Source organism: Strigops habroptila, chromosome Z (assembly GCF_004027225.2).
Source record: "Strigops habroptila isolate Jane chromosome Z, bStrHab1.2.pri, whole genome shotgun sequence".
Taxonomy (NCBI): domain Eukaryota; kingdom Metazoa; phylum Chordata; class Aves; order Psittaciformes; family Psittacidae; genus Strigops; species Strigops habroptila.
Window position 1 is genome coordinate 89947035 of NC_044302.2, and position 11839 is coordinate 89958873.

The 11839-nt window shown below is 38.1% G+C and overlaps 1 long non-coding RNA gene across 2 annotated transcripts; it reads left to right on the forward strand.

Moving 5' to 3' along the window:
* Positions 1-1111: 1111 nt before the first annotated feature.
* On the forward strand, positions 1112-8841 carry LOC115601103. Of its 2 annotated transcripts, XR_003989234.1 has the most exons (5): positions 1112-2426; positions 2523-2568; positions 3325-3716; positions 8121-8216; positions 8828-8841. It is a non-coding gene; the product is annotated as an uncharacterized LOC115601103 (long non-coding RNA). The 2 variants fall into 2 exon arrangements; XR_003989233.1 differs by lacking the exons at positions 8121-8216; positions 8828-8841 and adding an exon at positions 4461-4782.
* Positions 8842-11839: the final 2998 nt, after the last annotated feature.

Consider the following 11839-nt stretch of genomic DNA (forward strand, 5'->3'; position numbering starts at 1 on the left):
TCCAGATATTTAGAAATGGATTTGAATTGAAACATCATATTAAAACACTCAGAAAGTTGGGCAATGCAGCAGTTCCAATTTGTATTACAACAAATGCCCAGACTCAGAAAAAACTAGATGAGAGGGAGTCCTCTGGATGCTTTAGAAACAAAAGTTGTTTTTTTTTTTTCTCTTTTTGAGAAAAAATAAGAGAAATTATTTAGCAAGACGTAGGTTAAGGGCCTTACAGAACCCTTGCAGAACCCTGTGGAAGACAATGTAGTTTCCTAAGGGGTCTGTTTGGAGATCAAATTCTGCATTTAGTTATTTGCACAGGTGAATGTGAGGCGATGAATTTAAGGGCAGAATTTGGCTTGCAGAAACATTATTATGCTTGATGAGTAACAAGAAAGAAGTTAGCTTGACCTTTAGATCAGATTGCATTTTGAGGGGTAATACTTAGAGAAGCCACCTTTTTGCATAAGCTTTATATGTGATTCTGAGCCAAACTAAGCATAATTATATAAAACTGTGTTAAAGATCAAGAGGCAATCAAACTAACAGAGTTTTTGTGGCAGATAGACTAAGAGGAAACTATGACTACTTTAAGATTAATTAATTTCTTTGAAATTTGGTAAAAATCACCTCCGAGACTCTACCATATTAATGTTTAACTCACTGCCTTAATGCAAAGACACCAATCCTGACACAATTCATTCTATGTCATGCTGCTCTGAAGCAGAAAAATGAAGGCATACCATTATTCAGCTTAATAACACTTCTCTCTTCCCAAATGTACTCATTTCTATAGCCAAATGTGTAATAAGAGACTTGGCTCATTGCCCAGGCTTGCTGAGCACCACAAGACCTTGGTACAAATCAGTCTATGCCATAGCAATGAAATGCATAATGATGCAGTGGATACCCTATAAACCTCCCACAAAGAACTTTTGCTTGCAGTTGACTTTAGTTCTTAACATATGAAACACAGGGATTAAGAGATAGAGGGGCCAAACACCTCTGTGTAGTGTCTCTACCTCATCAGCAGGATGACCCTGAGAAAATTTTGCTGAAGGAGATCTGTTAAATTTTGCTGTTTGTTTTGTTTTGTTTTGTATTTTTTTTATTTCAACAGGTAAAACCAAGGAACTCATTAGACAGTTGAAAATCACCCAATGGTACAGATTGTTCTTCTCAGAGCACAAGACCTTCATGAACAGGCACAGAAACAAAGTGAAACCGTTTTTCTCTGCCCTATTACTGTGCAGCTATCCCAAGCAATCTTGTATAACTCTGTTTTAGAAAGACATGTGGTAACCTAAGTTTCATAATTCTTCATATCAGACAGATGTGAGATAACATATTTAAAAGCTGTGAATAGACAAAAGTTCCATCAATTTGAGGTGTATGGGTTTTGCTTTCAGACACCTAAAAGGTCTGAAAAAACATTTAGGAGTCCAGTGTGTGTCCTAGGTATCTAAACTGTATACGCAACCTACAAATCCTAATTCCCTAATTAAACAGAAGAACCACAGGCACTTTTTTCCACCAGTGAAGGTGGTACTTAGTCACCTAGAATATTGCTTATTTTTTATGATTAGTATTGCTAATTGACAGCAGTTTGTGCACATCTGAATTTCCCAAAGTAGATTATCCCACATGCAGGTTTTATGAGTGTTGTGCATGAGAAAACCTGCACGTGTATTCATGTGCAAGTTTTCTAACTGCAGGGCTAGGCTAAAAGCATAGCTCCTGCATACTTACAGCTCACCCGTGGCATCTCCAGCCACCTTAACCGAAAACATTCAATTGATGAAGCTGGTTCCATGAATCTTTAGAACAGTAAATCTTTGGGTCAAAACACTCATTCAGGAGTGGCAGCCTGAGGTGCAGAAATGCTCTAGATATATTGCAGATTTCCCATGAAAACCAGAATTTATGGTGCCACTATTTGCCAAAATGCAGATTAATTTTCTTTTAAACTCACTAAAACTATCAGGGAATGTAGTCAATAGCAGTAAGTTATTTATGGATGTTTTCAGGATACATAGTGTACCCCTGAGCCTAGAAGTCCCACTCGTTACACAAATGTTCTCACTACTAAGCTATTACAAAAAAGTGGCATACTTGGACCTTTTAAAAGAATAGATTAACCAGGCTCCCACACCAAATGGAAAAGTTATGATGTCAAGGATGTGTGTGAGACTGTTACCCATGTTTTCATAAAAGCACCTGGTGTATTGTTGTAGGCAGTGCCTAAATCTAGAAGCAGAGTGGCTCTTTCTCCATCACTGCTCTTGTTTGCTGGTGTATATGTCGTCTTCTATGTACTGTCTTCTGTGCATGCTGTTATCAATAGCGTAACTCACAGCACAGTGGTTTTGCCATATTCTGCAATTAAAGACTTCAGTGCCTGATTCCACTCAATTAAGGTGCTTCAAATACTGGTAAGTGATTGAATTAGGGGTCCTGCAGTCACCACTAACTTTTGGCTTAAGACTTTTGCCTTTTGGTGATGGAAGATTTCCTGTCATCATTTCCAGGTAAGCATGCTACTCTGGACTACGGAGGCCTATTAACTGTACTGAGGTGAGTCTAGTGAAACACATACAAACTTATTTATATACTCTGAACCTCTGACCTTCAATACAGCTCTGAAAGTCTCTGGATGACAGATGAACACTAGAGAAATCCAGAAAATAGTGCTTTCTGTCTAACAGGAAATACTGACAGAATGGACTTTCTATAAAAGTGGTTATTTATAATTTAGCTGAAAACAAGAAGATAACTTCAGGAAAATGAAAAGTTAAAACAAAACAGTGACTTTTTTTAATCAAGAAAATACGGGGACTTATCACATTTTCAGCAGTCCAAGGCAAATGTTAATACCTTATTTATGCATAGAAGAATATATAAAATTTATCTACAGACATTAAGTGCTCCATTTAAAATAACACCTCATAATATATTTCTTTTCAGGAGTAACTGTTGAGAGCCTAAACATTCCTTTCTGTGGGGCTACTATGCTTAATTCTTTAAACATGTTTTAGACCAGCTATGATTCTGCTGCAAATGTGAACTCGACTGTGGGTGGTAAATGGTGGAGGTACTTTCAGTTTATTTGAAATATTTGACACTTTTTGTTAACCTTGGGCTCAACCCCGTATAAGTGAGTGAAATGGATGATCTTAGGGTTACTGACTCATATTTCCTGTCCTCATGATAATAAAAAAGAGTAAGAACAAATATGGAGAAATTAAGAAATAACTTGGGACCAATTATAAATTGGGGCTTCTTCAAGAAAAACAATGATGTTCAAAAATAAATACTTCTATTTCATTTTAGAGTCTGACTGCAGGATGGTACTGAGTGAAATCTTTCTCCTTAAACGTATACATCGATAGGAAGGCAGCAGCTGGAATATTTTTAAATAAATACTTTTAAAGAAATACAGGCTCTTTTATCCTTGGGAAAAAGGAAAGTGCTTGTGTGAGCGGACAAAACACAGGAAATTGAATTGTTATGGGGATTATCAAACTTGCATTATGAGCCTGCTTTCCCTACAGAAGGCCAGAGTGCAATCAAACCGTAAGACACCAGCCTTTGCAGGCATTTGCCAAACATTTCCGAAGGGACTGCAGCACAGCCACATCTACATAAAAGCGAACATTGCTTTTCTGCTTCTGCTGTCATCAACAGTTATCTTCCAACGCAGACTCCATGTCCAAGCTAACAAGGTGATGTGTCTGATTTACTGTGTTCTGGTAGAGCAATCTTCTCTTTGACCACTTACATTGGTGTCCCTGTAATAAATTCAGAGGACTGTGGGTGGGGATTAGAGGAAAGACTGGATGGAGGATGCTTCCAAATGCCCTTCTTCTGCTGGATACCCCTTATCAGTGGTTGCTTAGGTTCACTGGTGTTGAAATAGTGTAAGAACATAGATGTTCATAGATATTCATAGATACTCATAGACATTTTCTTATCCTACAATCTTTCCTGCAAAGCTAGGTTGACTTGTTTTTTATTCTGCTATTTTTTCTTATTGTTTTTAGCATTTGTGCATCTGTCATTTATGATAAAATCATAGAAATGTTGGCTACACAAAACTAGTCCAGTCCACTGTCTTATTTGGAGCTGTACTAGATCAAATCAGCAATTGGTTTGCATGGTGAAATGTTGAAAACCTCCCAGGAGGGAGATTCCACCTCTTCTTTGAGTAACCTGTTGCAGCACTGTAATGATCTCCTAGTTAAAAAGATTTTCTAATTTCCAGTCTGAAACTCTTAAACCTTAACTTATGGCTGACAGCTTTATCTGCCCTCATATCAAAGACTTCAACTCCGTTGTCTGTGTCTCCTTCAAGCAGTTATGGGCAGAGAGTTTTCATCTTCATTTGGAGTTCAGAATGAATGAATGATTTATTCTTTCTGGAATAGCAAATGAAAAATGTTTGTCTAATTTAACAACCCTACTTTCAGGTCCTTGTGACAATTCGGCATGTGCCGCATCTTCTCTAAGACGGGCTACTTCACCTATGTTGTGACCCTGGTAGCAAAAAAGAGATGATTTGAAGTAAAATATTATGCCATATGATCTCAAGAAGAAAGATCTGAGACTGAAAATTTATGATGTATTTCTACTTCCTATTGCACATGTAGATCCAAAATGCATTTTCAGACTACGGACTGTTCTCTGATGCAACAAAATCTGATTTTACAGACCTGAATGAAGCCATCAGATATTGTTACATATTAGGATATGTGCAGAGCATGGAAATATACTATTTGTAGTTCAGAATAATTTCCTCTCTGATGCATTTTTTGGTTATTCCCGCTAGGGCAATTGTTGTGGTGTAACGCCAATAAGCAACTATGCACCTCCCAGCTGGTCACTCACTAACTCCAGTGGGGTGGGGGAGAGAATCAAAAGGGTGAAAGTGAAAAAACTCATGGGTTGAGATAAAGACAGGTTGCTAGGTAAAGCTGTGCACACAAGCAAAGCAAAACAAGGAATTTGTTCGGATGTTCAGCCATACCCAGGACAGCCAGGCTTCATCATGTGTAGTGGTTATTTGGGAAGGCAAATGCCATCACTCTAAATGCTCCCCCTCTTATTCTTCCCTCAGCTCTATATGCTGAGCATGACATCTTATGGTATGGAATATCCCTTTGGTCAGTTGGGGTCAGCTGTTCCAGCTGTGTCCCCTCCTGGCTCCTTCTGCACCCCCAGCCTCCTCGCTGGTGTGAGGAGCAGAAAAGGCCTTGACTCTGTGTAAGCACTGTTCAGCAGTAAGGAGAGCACCCCTGCATTATCAGCACTATTTCCAGCAAATCCAAACTATAGCCCTATAGCAGCTGCTATGAAGAAAATTATCCCAGACAAAACCAGCACAGCAATGGAACAGAATCATATCAGTTTCCATCCCACCAAGGATAAATATATTGACTTTCAACTCAAACTGCAGAGTATGTAATTCTTCCTAACACTTTTTGTAAAGGGGTGTTTGTTTTAACACTGGGTGATGAGAGAATCCCAGCTTGAGGTGAAAGGTTCCATGTTTTGGACATTGTTCCACCTGCATATATGTTGTTTATGTATGCACATTTTCAAATGAATAATCCTTGAGAAGGCATATTAAAGCTTGTAAGGCATTATTGCAGTAAGGCCCGTATACTGAATAGCAGCAATACGTACTCCAGGGAAATGTCATCTCCTCCTTAAAAACTCATCAGACAGAGTTCATCTGCTTAACACTGGCTGCTCAAAGATGTAAGGGAACAACCATAGACTCACTGATAAGTCTATCCAACAACCCCCTAGTTACAAGCACTACATACAACAGACATCCTTCTGGGGCTAACCATAAACTCTGTATCATGTGGGCTACGATATTTGAGTTATGTTTATTCTGCTGCTCCCTCAGCCAATCTCTCATGTGCTCTTCACCAAAAGATGTCTGATAGCCCACTTCCCCCCAAAATTATGATCCTGCAAAGAAATGAAAACATAATGAGAATTCATTCACATCAACCTTTCTATGAGGATAATGAAGGATAATGAAGTCTTTTGTCCTGATAAAAAGACTTTTCCTACTTCAGCTTTAAAATATTTTTTCCAGTTTTAGTGGGAGAGAATTCAGCAACTATCAAGAGAAGCAGACAGCACCCTCAGTGCCAAAGCGAAGTGCCTGTGTTCTCAAGATCTTAACACTCCTTAAAAGGGATGTGGAATGAGTCTTCTGGAGATGTCAGCAAGACCACAAATAGCTTGAGAAGAATTAAGTAAAATTTTAAAATAATAGACTATAGGTGGTCTGTGGGAAGACCCCCAGTACACAAGGAATATGTCTTTGGCTTATACCAAGAAGTCTTGCAGCTGTGTTTTTAGTATAAGCTGAAGTCTGGGATGCAACAAGATTTAGTTGGATGGCATGTACAATGGAATGATAGCAGTTATAGCATACAATTATATGATTAATTCAGCAAACCTAGCTGCATTAGAAACCTTTTATTCTCACTGCCCTGTTAATGCTCTGTGAGTAAATTATAGCTAAACTCATATCTACGTTACAGGAAAAGGGTGATCTAACATAGACGTAGGATCAGATACCAAAATCAAGTAAAATCACAGATAATTTCAATCTCTGATTCCTAACTTTCCAAAGTTAAGCAGATTTGAAATAACATTACAAAGACTGAGCATAATCAGTGTATTTAGTACGAAGCGTCATATTTGATTCCTGTCTTCAGGAACAACTAACACACGCAAGGATTCCAAGTTTGGCACATATGTGCCCTGTATTCATCCTCACAGGCTGCAGAAGGATAATTTTTAAACCTACAAACTGTCTCGTGCAGCCTCTTTTTTTTTTTTTTTTTTCCTGAAAGACTATCCAATTACTTAGTGCTGTGCTGGGAGTACCTGAGGAAATAGTAAAAGGAAATAAAACTGAGAGCCACTGTGGTTTGACTCCTCTCCAGATACTTTGAAAATATTTTGGCAAATAAGAAGATTTTAAGTAAAACTGTTTCTTTTGGTAACATACCCAGAACTGCAGGTTTTACATTTTTGTACTTAGTATGGAGGGCCAAAAAGAAAAAAAGCCCCTGTGTGAGAAGGTTGTACATGTGGTGGTAATATTGGTGGGGAAGAAAGAGAGAGCAAGAGGGGGAAATTTGAACAAGATGCAGTAAGAAGGCAAGGAGAGAACATACTGCAAATATCTATCTTTTACTGGGAAAATGAACTACATAGTGCTGTGAGAAGGAAAACCTCTTTGTTTATTTTAGACGTTTAAGTAGTAACAGGAGCAGCATGATGGTTTGTTCATCAAAGGACAACCATGGTGAGAGAAGCAAACCATGGTTTCTTTTTTGCTATTTTGTCGTCAAGCAGTGTCAATGAGGGAGCTCTTGAACTGACAAGGACAAGTGCCACTTCTTTTTCTTACAGGAGATTCTTCAGAGTGCTTCAGATTACTTTTTCTCTCTGAATTTTTTAGTGAGAGCAGAAAGAAGTGCCATGAAAGCTTTCTAAATAAATGGTCCATACCATTTTTCCATGGTCCATACCAGATTTTTCCAGCTGTCTAGGTAATCAGGGGGCTTATAAATACTTAAATGAATGAAATGAAACATTAATGCCTTTACCCTTCAGGACTGCTTACTTCCTTTAGAAGATATTTGTGTTTGTTTGGCTGCCACTGATTACAACCTGTTTGGTTACACGCACAAATTCTACATCTCTCACATTTGTAGTTTCATTGCTGTCCTTCTCTGTACGCTTCAGAATAACATAATGATTGGCAATCAGGAGAACAGTGCTGAGCCACTGCTATTATTCACCATAAGTTAATTAGCCAGATAAGCATAACGTAAATACTTCTCTTCAGTTGTCAGTTTCCAAATACAAAAAATTAAAACTCCAGCACAGCCTTCAGACAGATATGTATTTATGTGTTTCTCTCCATTTTTGTTATGTCCCCATTTCTGTTCAAGTTGTGAGAGGTTTTTTTCAGGTCTGAATTACTGTTTTTCCTCTAGAAGTGCTCACCTTATCACAGGTGGTCAAACTCTTTCTGCTTTGGATAGAAATGTCATGGGTTAACATCTGTTCACATCACAGCTTTTCTTCTGCAGGATACTTTTTCTGACCCGAAGTCTCTTGTTTGGCAAGTTTGGCAAACTGGAGTGATGTGGAAGTATTGTATTGAAAGAAGTTACCAAGCATGTGAGGTATGAGTTTATAAGTAGTCAGAAGACAAGGCTTCAAATTGAGAATAAAAATGGAAGAAAGGGTGGGTAATGAGTACATGGAGATGTTGAGGATTGGAAGAAATTAAATCTTTGAAAAGGTTGTGCTAAGCAAGAGGCAGGAGGAGCACACTGATACAAAGCTCTAAAGGATAGTGGTGGAGCTGAGATTAGATATTCCTTTAATGAAGGTACTTGAACTTGTAGGTTCAATTTTCATTTGAACAAAGAGTTTGAATTAAGTCTTGCTTAGCTGACGTAGTCAGAACTAACATGAAATGAGATGTATGAGGCTTTTTTCATGGGAGAAAAGTATACGAACAGGAAACAATGTATAATGTCCAGTAACTGGCAACTTGCCTTTTTCCTGTGCCATGCTAAATCTTTTTTCTCAGAGGCTGAGCTTCATTGTCCTTGTACCTTGCTGAATTCCTCAGATGTTACGCGCTAAAAATCTAGTATGTTTAACCATGTCTGTGTAGCCTTTTAAAAATTCATAATATGCCACGTTTTATAAACAACTCTTTTGCTGTTTGACTGTCTTCAACTGAAGTTGAACTGCCTGTTGTTTTCCTCTTTTCTTTTGTTTACAGTTTGTTTACCCAGGAAAGCCTCAGTATGCTGTTGGCACAAACTCTGTTGGAGGGGATATTAACCTCAATAAGTGATCGTACACTAACAGAGCCATTCCATGTAAGAGTCCAGACTCCTCTTTTGGTAATCAGTGGAACGAAGGAGTTTTCTAATGTAACTGTTCTTTGAAGGCTACCGTAAGTGAAATTGTATGAATGCCTTCTTTGGGTGTTTACAACTAAATCCTCTTTTACACAGCTGTCTTTCAGGAGATTATTACGAAATAGCCTGCAACTTTGAGCTGCTGTTCTGCTTTTCATTTCTGAGATGCTTAGAGGTGGACTGAGATTTTCTTATCAAGTACCTGAAAGAAAAAAAAGTGGCAAGCTGGTAGAGAAATTCGGGGAAGAGCCTTAGTTCCAACAGAGAGGAGTTAATTTGTGAGAAAAAACCATGTTTTCACATATCCAGGACATGTGGGTCAGTTGTTCCATAAACAATGAATATGTTCCATTAAATTGTTATGCAGGAAGTTTTAACTCTACACCTAATTCTTTCATGTTTGGAAGCCAGTTTTTTAAATGGTCGTGTACTATCTTTGAAAAAAATCTTTGATGGAGAAATTCCCTAGATAATTTCTGTAGTGGTTTGTTCTAGTGGTTTGCAGCATGCCATGGGGAATCGAGAAATTCTTCCTGGAATTCCTTGAAGATCTATTCTTTAGTCATTTGCACAACTATTCTGAAATTAACTGAGACTTGAAGCTCTTATTATTGTAGTTTAGAGTCTCTTTTTGGAGATGTCCCAGAGGTACTTATAGAGATCACTTCGAGCAATTATCAGTGTGCCCGTTCAGACTTCAGGTTGTGCTACAAACTGGACTCCTTTTTTTACAATGGTACTAAACTTTGAAAGTGTGGGTCATGTCCTTATCAATGTTAGTGAAAGATCACAGTGATCGCAGTACACATGATGTTATTCTCAACTCCCTGCCAGACAGAGCATTCACTAGATCTGTATTCTTCTCAAAACTACAGCTCGTTTACTGTCATGACTTTTTTTCTTTCTTTCTTTTTTTCTCTTAGTTTTTTTTGTTTTTTTGTTTGTTTGTTTTAATCAGAAAGATAAGACATGTGGCCCATAATCGCCTCTGTATGAAGCTCTGGGTTTAACTTTCACATTCTGGCAATTGACCACCGCTGATGTGAACTTTTCAACCATAGGTAATTTGAACATCCATTCTTTTCAGCATCAGGCAATACCCACCAAGGTGAGTGGCCTCATCTCCCACAGGCTGTCAGATATTCTACTTCAGGGAAAAGCTGAACTTGCATTCACCTCAGATCTTTTTCTAACCCTACAGAATCAAGAAATAGAGCAATGTATTTGATCCTGTACTACCCCCTTTTTCCTACTTATTTTTCCTTCTCATTTCTCTGCTTATTCCTCTTTTTGCTTGGTTTATCATCCTTGTAACCCTAGACTTCCTGCCCCCTGCCTCCCTACTGAGGGATGGCTCTTTGCTCTTTCCTCCCTTCCTTTTCCTCAGTGATGGTCTCCAATACTGTCCGTCTCTGCCATGTGAGGGAAGACTGAAATGAAACATCTCAAAGAAGGTCACACTCCCTTCAATTAGCTGCCTTCCTATGGCGTACCTGCATCTCTGACAGTGATGGGTGACTGTCATTCACAGCTTTATAAAGCACAACTATGGCTGTGTTGGATTTCAGTTCGTTATAGCACTGACAGTTCACAAGGTAATTCTGTGTGTACTGCTTGCAACTGCAGAAAGTTTGGTAAAGCATGAGCATTCTACCTGGAGATAAAAGAAAGTATCTGGTATACTTAGAGTTCTTGAAGATGTGGCCATATATATCTTTGTCTCCTAACCTCAATCTGTTCTGTATTGTCATAACCCTTTCATTTCTAGACCGAGAGAAAAGACAGGTATGGGATGGCACTCCAGTATAGGCACAATCTCTGGATGCAGCATTGGTGCACCCTATCAGGTGCTAATAGGATTAACTTTTTAGCAGTAGGAAGAATTCTCTGTTGTATCTGACAGACTGTCAATGTAATGTAAACTGCACGGCTCAAGTAATTCCTTTATTGCTTAGTAGCCTCTGTTCTCAGGCAATTTTGTGAAGGATAATTAACATTTAAAAGGAAATACATTTTTATTCTGGTGATATTTCTGCCTTTCTTTTTCTCTTTGAACAAAAAAGTACGTTGAGATAATGTGAAACTCATATCCAATCTTCTAGAGTTTTTCATTTGAGTCAACTCAGATTTTCCTTACATCACTAGTTTTGTTGTGAAGTGCTTCCGTGGAATTACCATTTTATCTATTAGATTGGTTCATAAATAACATGTAGATGTTCAAGATGAAGATGCCCTAATAAAGGCTGATATCATTGCTGGTAGTTTTACTATTAAAAAATTATGTTATACTACCTTTCAAACACTCTAGACAAACCAGATTCTTTGAATTTCTTTCAAAATCACTTGGATATAGACATAGATTAGCAGGTGGAATGAAAAATGTTAGGCATCCTTCAACAGAGTGTTCAAATGCAGATTTTTTATCAGAGGCAAGATATAAGGAAAAGCTGACACAGAGACATCTACCGGTAAAGCAGGAGAGTAGTATTGAATACAAGTGCTCATTTAGCCCTCCTAGGAGGTTTCTTGCACTGAACTGAGCCTTTGTGTCTTGATTAATGTACGTGATTTGATTCGTGGTGCTCTTATCTCCCTATGCTAGAAGCATAGGTCTTAAATCAATAAAGAAGTCATATGAAAATTGATTCAGTCTTCACGCCAACATGCCACATTTGAGTAATTTCTATTGTCTCCATTTTAAAATAATGAAAGAAAACCAGATTTTTTTGTTGCAAGTGTTAAATGTAGGAATACTTGAGTAATTTCAAAACAAAACAGAGAACAGTGCTAAAGCCGACGAATCATTTTCCCAATTATCCATATCAACCCAATTCTAATTATACCAAGAAACATGCTGGAGCTTCTGCAGT